Consider the following 14,377-nt stretch of genomic DNA (forward strand, 5'->3'; position numbering starts at 1 on the left):
ATTTTAGGCAAATGACAGATGATATTGATTATGTGTCTATACATTTGTTTACTTTCCATTTATTCTTTTTAAAATTATAAATAATAAAAAAGTCTCTGTAAGTGTCTTTCCCATAGTCACAGCTCCTCCTGTCATGTGATAGGCATGAAATAAATCTTATTCCCTTCTCTTCTTCTACAACCTTCAGTAACCTCTCAGAATAGATGAGTAGTGTTGCTGTATGGCAAGCATATGAAGTAAATAACATGCTTGAGCTCTGTGAGGAAGGAATTTAAAAGTTATACATAACACAATGAACTTACACTACCATTATAGCTCCTTCAAGGCAAAAAGGCACCTTATTATTTTCTGATGAAAAAGAACTCTTTGCAGATGGAGTCCAGTCCTCATATTTTATAAAGGAGGAAATAAATAACCAGAGATTTTAAATAAATTACAGAAGGTTACACATTTATTTAATTGGAGAACTATGTGTTATCTTCATAGGAAGATATAGGTCCCTAAATAAAGGCTATGGAGAAGGGTCAGGAAATATTGTTTTCTAAAATTGAAATTAATAAGAATTAACAGAAACTGTGTGAGATTAGGTATCTATAGGAACTTTCCCTAATAAGAAGTCATGAAAAAGAATATTTTAAGTGTCTTATTGATGATTTTCAAATATACCTCATTGAAGAGCCCATGATATCTTCTAAAACTTCACCAGGGTAGTCTCAGTTTTTAATTTAACTAATGCAAGATAAACTATTTCCGTCAAGTTGAATAGATAAGTCTATCACAATGAAATGGTGTCATGACGGAAGATAAATGTGACTTATAAAGAATAAGGGAAAAGGCCAGTTAGAGAGTAATAATATGATCAGTTTGCATTTCTCCATTTCTCCATCCATGGGAGAATGTTCTCTGATTCTAGTCACTAGTATAGGGTTTCTAAGAAGAAAAATCAAAATATTCTTAATATCCAGAAAATAACATTTAGATGTATTGATGGATCTGTGTCCTTCCAGTGGGATACTCATTCTTCAAGCACAGAAGCAGACTTTTTTTATCTTTTGTGATTTTTGTCTATATTTTCCCATAAAATTTCCAAAGCAGGTCAATGCACTATAGACCATTAAGGAAAAGAAACAAATAAACCATATGTGAAAACACTTATCAGAGCATACAGATATCACAACAGGCTTGAGTATTTTGTGAAGGATAACTTTTTAACATTTTATTCTTATTTTTTATTTACCTCATTTACATACTCCAATATATCCCTTCTCTTTCTCCTCTAAACAGTGTCTACTTTTATAACAAAGAAGAAAAAAGTCAGAAAAACAAGAAGTAAGCAAAAATAATCTACATATCAACCAGGTACAGTGTCCCTTATGTGTCCTATATGCAGTGTCCCTTTCCCCCTTTAGTCCATTAGTTCTATAAAGAGTGAAGAGTGGTTCATTCCCATATCTTTTCCTTCAACAGTCATTTATTAAGCAATGACCACAGTCAACATGAGAACTCATTTGAGCCACATAATAATTCTGTGAGGAAAGTGCTACTATCATTCTCTTGTTGTAAATTTGAGTAAAGTGAGGTTTAGAAAAGCTAATGACTTCCTTTTGAAATATAATTAATGTATTCATTTTTGGTTTTCAACATTCACTTCTATACAATTTTGAGTTTTAAATTTTCTCTACCTCCCTCTATTCCCACTTCCCCAAGGCAGCATACAATCTGGTATAGGCTTTACTTATACATTCATATTAAAAATATTTTCACATTAGTTGTGATGTAAAGAAGAATCAGAACTAATGGGAGTAGTCACAGTAAAGGAGAAATAAAGCAAAACAACAAAAGACAAGGAGAGCAAATAATATTCTTTGATCTGCAAAGAACTCCATAGTTCTTTCTCTGGATGTGGACAGCATTTTCCATCCTGAGTCTTTTGGAGTTGTCTTAGATATTTGCATTGCTGAGAAGAGCTAAGTCTATTAAAGTCAGTCATCACACAATGTGACTGTTACTGTGTAAACAATTTTCCCCTGGTTCTGCTCATTTAATTCAGCATCAATTCTTTCAGTCTTTCCAGATTTGTCTGAGGTCCACCTGCACATCATTTCTTATAGAATAATAGTATTCCATTACATTCATATACCATAACTTCTTCAGTCATTCCTCAATTGATGGACATCCCTCAGTTTCCAATTCTTGGTTATCACAAAAAAAAGAGCTGCTATGAATATTTTTGTATACACATGTGTCCTTTTCCCAGTTTTTATGATCTCTTTGTGATACAGAACTAGAAGCGTTATTACTTAGTCAAAGGATTAATGACTTCCTTAAGGCACCAGAGCTAGCGATTGCTTAAAGTTGATTTTAAACATAGGTCTTTCATACTTCAAATCTATTACTTTATGCACAGAATATGATTTAAGGAGAGTATATTTTATTTTTCTGATTCTATATTTAGCAGGAAGCCTTCTGATCAGTAACTTAGTCTTTAGAAGTTATGTCCTGTGCAAATGATTGGTAGTGGTTATTCTGCCAATCAATATTTTTCATAGAGAAATAGTAAGTTGGTATTCTCATTTATTAGTGTCTTTGGAGTTTGTTTAGTTTGAATTGGTTCTCCATAATCTCATTAGCTTTCTGTGAACTTATAAAATCAAGTTTATGAGTTGAAAAATAAAATTAAGACTTTGAGTCTGGTTTGATTGTTACCTCATCAAAGTCCAGTTGCCCAATTGCAAGGAATTTTGACTTAGTAGATTAATCCTGGTGGAGGTCATTGAAGCACACACAGGTTAAGGGAATAATTCAAGCTCATACAGATAAATGAGGAAAAGAGATGGGATCTGGACTCAGATCTTCTCAAAGAAATTTCCAAATCTCTATTAATCGTGGCACACTCTATTGTCCTAAATTTCGAAGATAATAAATTTAAATAGATCTGCATTAATAATACCTAACATAGGCTACAGTACCCAAAAATCAATATTTCATCTTCCTTCTCTGTACATTCACACAACTCACAACACCACTGACCTCTGCTTAGACACACACACACACACACACACACACACACACACACCATGTTTGCAATGTACTTACTCCCTCCTCACCTTCAACTCTTAAGTGAAACTCCTAGTTTCCTAAAAGGTCAACTCAAGTCCCACCTTCTACATGAAATCTTTCCTGATCCTTTTCAGGTGTGAGTGTCTCCTTCCAACCCCCTTCCCAAATTACTTTGTATTTATTTTGATTATATCATATCATATCATATCATATCATATCATGTCATGTCATGTCATGTCATATCATATCATATCATATCTTCTTACAGCTATACAAGTTGTTTTCCCTGAGAGATTGTAAATTCCTTGAAGGCAGAGACTATTTCTTTTTATTGTTAGAGTGGTAACTTGTAACCCTACCTAAATAATCACAGAGAAAGTACCTGTACTAATTAAATTGGTCAGAAGTGTGAACTATGTGTGAACAAGACTTTTCCTTAAGTCACTGTAATAACACTACACAAGTTACAACAAAAATCAAAATACTATTCCCTGATGCCTTTTTAAGGTGAGAATACATCTGAATTTAACCAATAAATCATAAGTTAAAACCAAGTGTGGACAAAGTCCTTGATAATTTAGATGTCTTTGAAAGTCATTTGAGTTTTCAAGTAATGTTGAACAAACTGTACTTTGAGATTAATTGAGGAAATTTGGTCACAATCTATGGACCATCTTAATATTTTAAGATATTTACTTAAATGAATTGATTTAGTAATTAATTAAATTATAACATGAATAATTTAATTTATTTAAGGTATTTATTTTAATTGTAGACATATACTATTTAGATCATTTGGTAGCTTAGTGGTGGAAGCTTCTAAAAATAAATCTTTTGGGGGCAGAGCCAAGACGGTGGAGTAGAAAGGCGCACATACACTAGCTCCGAACCCACAGCCCATAAAATATCTGTGGAAGAGAACCACCAACAAGTTCTGGAGCAGCAGAAGCCACAGAACAGCGGAGCGGATGAGATTTCTGTTCCAGAGAGCTGGAAAACCTCTCGCAAAAGGTCCTTCGCGCACCAGACCAGGAGCGGAGCCCAGCCCTCCTTGGCCTTGCGGCACCGAGAGGAGCAGATCCAAGCAGGTTTCAGGGACGGAATCTCCAGTAGCCACGTGGATCCCTCCATCCACAGGTGACAAGAGTGGGTGAGAGGGTCTCTTTGGTGGGTTGAGAGGGAAGTGGGGTGCCCCCATAACTCAGGCCCCCTCAGGAGGCAGCAGTGGAGGCAGGAGCAGACCAGAGCTCCCCAAGCAGGCAGGAGCTTGGATCCATTGTTGAAGGTCTCTGCATAAACCCCCTCAGGGAACTGAGCCCTTGAGGCAGCCTTGACCCCACCTGAGCATCTGAACTTGATCTCACAGGGAATAGCAGCTCTGTTCCCTCCCAAAGCTCTGAGGCAGGGAAGCAGCATTTGAATCTCAGCCACTAAGTGCTGGATGGATGGATCTGGAGGCCAAGTGGGTGTGAAGAGAATATTCAGAAGTCAAGTCACTGGCTGGAAAAATGCCCAGAAAAGGGAAAAAAAATAAGACTATAGAAGGTTACTTTCTTGGGGAACAGGTATTTCCTCCCTTCCTTTCTGATGAGGAAGAACAATGCTTACCATCAGGGAAAGACACAGCAGTCAAGGATTCTGTATCTCAGCACAACCAATGGGTTCAGGCCATGGAAGAGCTCAAAAAGGATTTTGAAAATCAGGTTAGAGAGGTGGAGGAAAAACTGGGAAGAGAAATGAGAGAGATGCAAGAAAAGCATGAAAAGCAGGTCCACAGCCAGCTAAAGGAGACCCAAAAAAATGCTGAAGAAAATAACACTTTGAAAAATAGGCTAACTCAATTGGCAAAAGAGGTTCAAAAAGCCAATGAGGAGAAGAATGCTTTCAAAAGCAGAATTAGCCAAATGGAAAAGGAGATTCAAAAGCTCACTGAAGAAAATAGTTTTTTTCAAAATTAGAATGGAACAGATGGAGGCTAATGACTTTATGAGAAACCAAGAAATCACAAAACAAAACCAAAAGTATGAAAAATCGAAGATAATGTGAAATATCTCATTGGAAAAACAACTGACCTGGAAAATAGATCTAGGAGAGACAATTTAAAAATTATGGGCCTACCTGAAAGCCATGATCAAAAAAAGAGCCTAGACATCATCTTTCATGAAATTATCAAGGAAAACTGCCATGAGATTCTAGAACCAGAGGACAAAATAAGCATTCAAGGAATCCACAGATCACTGCCTGAAAGAGATCCAAAAAGGGAAACTCCTAGGAACATTGTGGCCAAATTCCAGAGTTCCCAGGTCAAGGAGAAAATATTGCAAGCAGCTAGAAATAAACAATTCAAGTATTGTGGAAATACAATCAGGATAACACAAGATCTAGCAGCTTCTACATTAAGGGATCGAAGAGCATGGAATAGAATATTCCAGAAGTCAAAGGAACTAGGACTAAAACCAAGAATCAGCTACCCAGCAAAACTGAGTATAATACTTCAGGGGAAAAATTGGTCTTTCAATGAAATAGAGGACTTTCAAGCATTCTTGATGAAAAGACCAGAGCTGAAAAGAAAATTTGACTTTCAAACACAAGAATGAAGAGAAACATGAAAAGGTAAACAGCAAAGAGAAGTCATAAGGGACTTATAAATTTCAACTGTTTATATTCCTACATAGAAACACAATATTTGTATCTCTTGAAACGATTCAGTATCTGGGTACTGGGTGGGATTACACACACACACATGCACACGTACATGCACACACACATAGAGACAGAGTGCACAGAGTGAATTGAAGAGGATGGGATCATATCTTAAAAAAATGAAATCAAGCAGTGAGAGAGAAATATATTGGGAGGAGAAAGGGAGAAATGGAATGGGGCAAATTATCTCTCATAAAAGAGGCAAGCAAAGGACTTTTTAGTGGAGGATAAAAAGAGGGGAAGTGAGAGAAAAACATGAAGTTTACTCTCATCACATTCCACTAAAGGAAGGAATAAAATGCACACTCATTTTGGTATGAAAACCTATCTTACAATACAGGAAAGTGGGGGAGAAGGGGATAAGCAGGGTGGGGGGGATGATGGAAGGGAGGGCATGGGGAGGAGGGAGCAATTTGAGGTTGATACTCATGGGGAGGGACAGGATCAAAAGAGAGAATAGAAGTAATGGGGGACAGGATAGGATGGAGGGAAATATAGTTAGTCTTATACAACACGACTTTTATGGAAGTCATTTGTAAAACTACACAGATTTGGCCTATATTGAATTGCTTGCCTTCCAAAGGGAAGGGGTGGGGAGGGAGGGAGGAAAAGAAGTTGGAACTCAAAATTTTAGGAACAACTATCGAGTACCGTTCTTGCCACTAGGAAATAAGAAATACAGCTAAAGAGGTATAGAAAGTTATTTAGCCCTACAGGACAAAAGAGAAGATGGAGACAAGGGCAGATAGGGATGATAGAAGAGAGAGCAGATTGATGATAGGGGCAATTAGAATTCTTGGTGTTTTGGGGTGGGGGGAGGGGACAAAAGGAGAGAAAATTTGGAACCCAAAATTTTGTTAAAATGAATGTTAAAAGTTAAATAAATAAATAAATTTAAAAAATGAAATAAAAAAATAAATAAATCTTTTTCTGGGAAGTGGTGAGAAGTAACTCAATTTCCTCTCTCCTCTTCCCTCAAAAGAGGAACTATGAACATCAGAGGACAAGAGGACTTGGAATTTTCATTCGTGCCTTAGCAGCATCCCAGAGGCAGCACTGGCTTCTGGTATTATCTGCATAGAAAAATAATATAGACTGGATGCAATGAGAGAAGGTAGATTCTACTCTACAATGGACAAAGCTGAAAAGCTACATCACAACTAAAGAGAACTTCATAGGTACCCCTCTCCCCAAGAAATGGAAGATAAAGACTTCTAACAACTAGGACTAGTGACTTACCACTTTGGCTATGTTGTTCCTAAGCTTAAGCCATTTAGGGGAATCTAGGTTTCTCAGTGGCTAGAACATGGGGACTGGAGTAGGTGAGATCTAAGTTCAAATTCACTTACTCTCTGTGTGACCCTGAGAAAATCACTTAATCTCTCTTTGTCTAGGCTTCCTTAATGGCAAAATGAGGATAATAATGACATATACTTCCCGGTTATGAGGATTAAATGAGAAAGTATTTATAAAACAGTAGCATATTTCCTGGCATGTAATGGCTATTTTATAAATTCTTGTTTTCTTTATCCTTTCCCACTGTTCCCTGGACTCTACTTGTGGAAGAACAAGATTTGGAGATCACAGATTTGGATAAGGAGGTGCTTTATGTAGCATTGTGAAATATACCTTTATTAGCTCTTGGAAAATATATAATTATTTTCTTATTGAATTGTGAACCTACATTTGAAATTTAATCTTAGCCTAGGTCTTACCTGACTGTCAATAAATATCTGTTTTAAGAGCTAATTGTTTAGTTAACTAACTTACCTCTATTGATAATCAATGGGGGAAATACACTAGTTGGGGCTTGTGATCCATAGCACTAGAAAAACATCCCACTCTTCAGAGCTACCCTAGAATACTGAGGGGAGATGTAGCTGCCAAATTCTGGGACCCAGCCTGCTAGTCGGGAGTTAACAAAGTAGCTGGAGAGCATATGTAACATTCTGTATCTCCCACCCCACTTCAGAATACTACCTTCTACATGGGAAATGTAGATTGATTGTTCACCATTTTCAGAATCTGTATCCTTCCCCAAATTTCAATTCCAACCTTGCTGCCATCGTTAGAGCTATTCCTGACTCTCCAAACTATCTTACATTTTAATTATCTGTGAATATGACAACAGAAAGTACAGTTCTTGAGTACAGGGATTATTTTATTTTTGCCTTTTTATGTTCTAAAGGTACAGAAGACATTCTTTGCTTGCTTCTTTTCCTTTTTTTAATGGAACTGACATTTGGATTGCCATCTATCCATAATTTTAAATAACAAATCCTTGACATAGAAATTTTCCCTCGTTAATGAATATCTTGTTTGTACTATAATAAGTAACTCTTATACTTAAAACTTTAGATACAAAAATATTTTATCCTTGATTAACTGCATATTACAAAATCAAAACAGATTTGAGTGATTTTCCAAATGGCCAAAAATAGATCTAACTGCCCCACCAGAGAACTGAAAATGAATCAGAATAAGGTTAGACATTTCAACCAAATTAAAATCTGCTTTGGAAGAGAAGTACATTGATAGGATAAATAATGTTTATTTAAAAAACAACGTAATAAAATTTATTTTTGAGCCAGTCTTTTGAAAATAAAACAACTATAGAAATTCAAGTTTCATATCTATGTGGATTGTGAAGAGGCACTAAGAAAATTAGGTTTTCCCCATTTTGTTCAGGAATAGGGAGAAACCTTGAACAGTTATACTGTTTACGTTAGGATCAGAACATCAAAAAGAAATAAAGTTAACCCACATAAACTGAAGTCATTTTAAAAGGTTCCCCAATAAACAGAGCTGTGATGTACAGAATGAGCCTGAGGACTAAATCTCAAACAGGAGCTTAAAATGCACGTTAACACAACAAAAGGACAATTAGATGACACAGTGGATAGAGTGTCAGGTGAATTCAAATCTGGTTACAGATACTAACAGTGTAACCCTGGGTAAGTCACTTATCCTTCTTTGCCTCAGTTTCCTCATCTGTAAAATGAGTTAGAGAAGGAAATAGCAAACCACTCTAGTATCTTTGCCAAGAAAACCCTAAATGGGGTCACAAAGAGTAGGACATGACTGAAACAACTGAACAATGTGACAGTTTATGAAATATTTCTCACCTGTAGCCTCTCTTCTCTCTGACAAAAGGGAGTAGGTTCATTTCATCAAGATTGCTTTTTCAAAAAAGCAGTCACTAATGGTGTTCAGTTTTAGCTTAATCCAATGCTTTGCACACAGTAGGCATTTAGAAAATGTTTAGTAAGCCAACTGGAAGTACCTCAACTAACTTTGGCTTAACCACTTAAAAGTAGAAATGTTTTAGGATAACCAGGTGTAATGCTAGGAAAAACAAATGCTAAACAAAAAAATGGGTAATGTGAGAACAAGATTATTGAAACTCCACTGAAGATATTTCAGCCATGAGTGTAGCAGACATTAAGTCTTTTATGATTGCCAGGTCAGTTTTCAATAGGGATAATATTACACTCACTTGATTCTGTTCTCACAATTTTCTCTTTTTCCTGCAGAGATGAATGGAAACCTCACCGTACAATTCTTTGCCTTTTAAAAACATACTTTATAAATATTTGAACGTCATTTGGGATTATTACTGTAGTTAAAGAAATCTCTCAGTCCTTAAAAATATTCTCCCTAGCAACTTTGACACCAGAAAAAGAATTATGAAATATTTTCATAGATGAATATTTGAGATGACTGAGCTGAGAGGTGTTACTGTGTGTTGAAGCAATCCTAGACTCTCTTTTAATTTAATGCAGGCTTAGAAATATGTGGATTGACCTATGTACCAAAGCTCAACAAACCCCTGTATCAATAAGAACACAGGAAGTGATACACAGAAAGGAAGCAGGAACACCTGTCTAGGTCACTGTCAGTCCATCATGCTTAACTAATTTTTCAGTGACCTCTGACCTAGATTTCCACAAAGCCACAGAGATTTATATCTTTCATCCATCCAATTCTACACCTGCTTCCAATTAATGAAAGGAGACTTAACTTTGTTATCTGATGAACTGAGCTCATAGAACTGTTGAGACAATTGTTTTATTATTGTATTGACAAATTATCCTATTAACAACTGGCTACTACAAAAATCAATTAAAATCTTGGCTGAAATACTCAAATATAGTTGGAGAGGTACGGCTGGGAATTAAATGGCAAGTTAATGGTTTGATGTAGAGTTCATAAATTAGCTACAACCAGCTCAAACACTGAAATTTGTATTGAGAATGAGAGTGCTAAATTACTATCCAGCGTATGGAGCTGCACAGCATTCAGTTTCACTGTATTTCATTCTGGCATCTTTCTTAGTTACCTGCATGAATAGCAATGCCATCTTTCATATTTGCCAAAATATATTTCCTTATTTCCAGTAATTCCTTAGACTTATATTTGGTAAAGTATATTGTACAAATCCTTAATATGTGGAGTGATAAGAATTTGGGTCTTTAACCTGGTGGCTTTTTTTTAAAGTCTTCTTTCCCCATCTCATTTGCTATAACAATTACAAACACTTTGATTGCTAAGAATTAGAACGTAATGCTAAGGGACATGCAAGATTGACTAGGGACTGGACTCTGGCTAGGAATGAAGTAAACCTTGGAGCCTGCCTTTGAACAGAATCTAATCCTGTCCTTTACTCTGGCACTTTCAACTAGCAATAACAATGTGCTGATGATACCTTGAGATTTACTTCTGCCCTCCTGATACCCCTCATAAACTGTACTTTAAGCAAAAGTAAGTAAAATTATATGTACTGTATAAAGTATACATTATACTTTAGATTATCTTAAGCTCTACCTTGAAGTACACTTAGGGGAAGCATAATCAGGAAAAGCAGCCCCAGAGAATGAGAGACAATGAAACTTCTAAGGCAAAAAACTCCACTTCCCCTCAAGTATATTATCTTTAATGGTGTTAACAAGATCTGAAATATCTAAGTGGAAGGGGAACTCTTTTGCCTTAGTCACTGATCTATTGCATTAACACTTGGAAGTGAGTTGGAAGAGTTAGACTTGAATGAGAAGAGGGACTAATCCTATTGTTGAGAAGGATGCCAAAGGATTCTTGAAGCTTTCACTACGCTATTCTCTCCCATAAATAAGTTCCACAGGCTCAGAAAGCATACATTTGTCTAAATATTTCCTGATCACTGTCTTTTAGCTAAGTAGTACTATCTTTCATTTGTGAGAAGCCATCAAGCAGTTCAGAGATGGAGATATTTCAAGTAAAATATAGGAACAATTCAGTAGAGGAAGGGAATTATGGCAATTGTGCACCCGTGCATCATTAGGCATCACTCAGTCACTGATCCGTGAAGCTTAGCTCATACAATTCTGGATGAACAGTACAGTTTCAGTAGTAGCATTGGGCAGACACCAACATTATGGAGTTGTAGTAGGGGAGATAAAGAAAAACATAGCAAGGTTGCAAAGAGAAAAGACTAAAGGGAAAAACTAATACAACAGCTAATGTTATCCTATGGAGAGAACGTTGCAATAATGAGTGGTTATATTTATAAGATATTGACTGTGACTTCACTGGGATAGGGTATTCCCGACAAGGAATATCTCTTTCACAGAACTGATCAAATCTGTTGCCACTTGCAGTTTTGGAAATTGGTCTGGGGCACTGAGGATTTAAGAGACTTGCCCAGAGTCATATGGCCATTACATTCCAGAAATAAGAATTGAACCCAACTTTGAGACTGGATCTCTGGCGACTACCCTATGCACTTTCTTAAACTGAAATCACAGATTTAGGGACTAAGTCAGTGGTTAAAAAAATTGAGTTGATATCAGAATTTTTGTACTAGAAAAGTTATAAAACAATAATAATAATAGCTCATTTTTAGATAATACTGTGGTACTCAAAGTGCTTTATAAACTGTGTATGTGTTCCTTGTTGAGATAGATTATCCAAGCTGATTTGAACTGCTTACTAAACTAGTCCTCTAGAATAATCACTTAACTGCTATAATGGGCCATTTGGTTTCAGTCAATCACTCAATCAATCAATAAGCATTTGTTAACTTCTTACTGTGGTTTAGGCATTGTGCTACAAAACAAAAGCGAGTGTGTTATTCTTTCCCTGAAGCAAATTACATTTCCATCTTTACTAATAATTGTTGAAGGATCCAGTAGTGTTTAGTTTGGAGTCATACCTTCTGCCAAATAAAAATTTATTGAAGGCAAAATTATTGATAAGAGCAAGGATTTTCTCTTTTCTTTCTCATAACATAAATCTAACCCCTCTGCCCCAACCAGAATAGTTGGTTACATTGGGTTCAAATAGCTTTTTTCCCCTTTTCTGTTTTTCCTTCATGCCTTCAATTGCTAAAAATACTATAGACACCAGTCACTCTCATCTCCACTCCTTGTCCTGACCATCATATAATGTGCAGACCAATAGGATCCCAAACTCTTTATGTTCCAGCTCCTTTCCATTACATACTGCCTTTTGTCATTGTTGCTCAGTAGTTTTCAGTTGTGTCTGACTCTTAATGAACCCATTTGGGGTTTTCTTGGCAAAGATTCTTGAGTGGTTTGACATTTCCTTCTCCAGCTCATTTTACAGATGAGAAAACTGAGACAAACAGTGTTAAATGACTTGCCCAGAGTCACACAGCAAATAAGTGTCTGACGCTGGATTTGAACTCAGCAAGATGATTCTACCTAACTTCAGGCCCAGTCCCTTTATCTACTTTGCTACCTAGCTATCCTACAGACAGCTGGTTTTGTCAGATAGCCATAGGTGTATGGGTATCTGACATATTAGTGAGTGATATTGTACTTGGAAAATTACTTTTAACTTTATTACTTTATTTTTAAATTTAATTTTGCATCCCTATCTTCAAATCCATATCTTTAGAACTTTATGCTTCTCCACACAGAGCCTTAATGCTGAATATGGAAGCAGAAATCACTTAGCCTAATGTACCATTGAACACAGAAATCCCAAGAACAGATCATTGGCAAGGCCACCAAGATATTTCTAGGTTTCCTACAGGAATGCCAAGACTCTTCCGAACTACAGATCTAATGACCCTTCTCTGTGAGTAAATTCTGAGCCTTTATGAACAGGCTGATAATTTCTCTTCTGGTTGTAGTAACTTATTTACACAATTATTGAGAGAGAAAATGGTTCCCTTTGGCTTTGATGTTACCAATAGCAAAATGAGAAAAACAGGATTATAAGTGACTTTTGTGTGTATATAAAATATAGCACTCACTGTATGTCTACTAAGATATTGTTGTTAATGTTCAACAAATCTAATGAAGATAACAAGTGGTAGGGTTAGTGTTTCAAATAATTCAACATGTAGGATATTTGTTGTAATGCATTGACATATACAACATGCCATGTCGGCAGCAAAGCTTCCATAAATCATACCTAGAAAGAATCTGAGAAATCATTTATTTCAAAGCCCTCACTTTGGAGTCTGGGTAATTGAGACCCCCAAGACATGAAATGACTTGCTTGAGATCACATAGTTGGTGGCAAAGATAAGACTAGAATTCAGATCTATTTCAGTCTTTCACCTCTCCGCCATACTACACTCTGCCCCAATTTCTACCCCCACCACAACTGTCTGGATTCCATGGTCATATTTCCCATAAGTGGGATGGCCTATTCCCTTAAATCCGTGGGGTCAAAGCCTCACTCTGAAGAATCTCTGCTTTATCTCTTTAGAGATGGGAAGGTAAAGTATATAAAAAATTGTTTCTTTGAGACCTTCAAAAGCATTCATCTACTTGTATAATAGGAATTTGTTAAGTGCTTATTTTATGTCAGACATTGTGCTGTGCATTGGTTATTCAAAGGCAGAAAACTAAACAGACTCTACCCTTAAGATGTTTGTAAACAAAAATGGACATATATAAGTAAATGTAAAAGACATGTAAGATAAATAAAAATTAATTATAGCAAAAAATACTAATAACTGGGGAAATTTTCCTATATCAATACTAGCTTGGCACTTTAGCTAATGGAGAAGTGAATAGGGAATTCATTCCAGGCAAGGGGGATAACCATGAGAAACTCCACAGACAGAAGATGGAATTTCTTGTATAAGAAATAGCATTTACACTAAAAAATTGATTCTTACCTTTTTCTCTTGTGTTCTCACAGATAATAGCTTAGAAAGAGTGAAGTAATATAGATTCAACCAATTCTGGTAATAATGCCTTGGAGTGTGTAGGGTTCAGGGAGCACCAGCACTTCTGGTGTGAGGGCTTTCTGTGCCCTTTTTAGGGTTGCTTATCTACCTTTAATATCAGCTCTCAGCCCTGGCTCCAAGAAGCTGTAGCATATACAGTGACCACACCCAGAAAAGCCATCTCTGCAGATGGGCTAAACCAGGTTAAGTGTAATCAACAGGTCTCAAATTTATCAGTGAGTTAGGAGGAGTATCTACGTCAAGCATGTGAAGACTTTCTTGGGTGGAATGATGTAGGAGAATAATTTGTTCCAATGACCTTGAAGACAGCTGAGACAAGAACTGTGGAGTGGTTAGAGCCTGGTCAGATATCAAAGATGCCAGGGTCATCCACTGTATCCCAGGCCATTGCCAGTCATCTTGACTCACCTT

The sequence above is a fragment of the Notamacropus eugenii genome, chromosome 6 (genome assembly GCF_028372415.1).
Source record: "Notamacropus eugenii isolate mMacEug1 chromosome 6, mMacEug1.pri_v2, whole genome shotgun sequence".
Classification (NCBI taxonomy): domain Eukaryota; kingdom Metazoa; phylum Chordata; class Mammalia; order Diprotodontia; family Macropodidae; genus Notamacropus; species Notamacropus eugenii.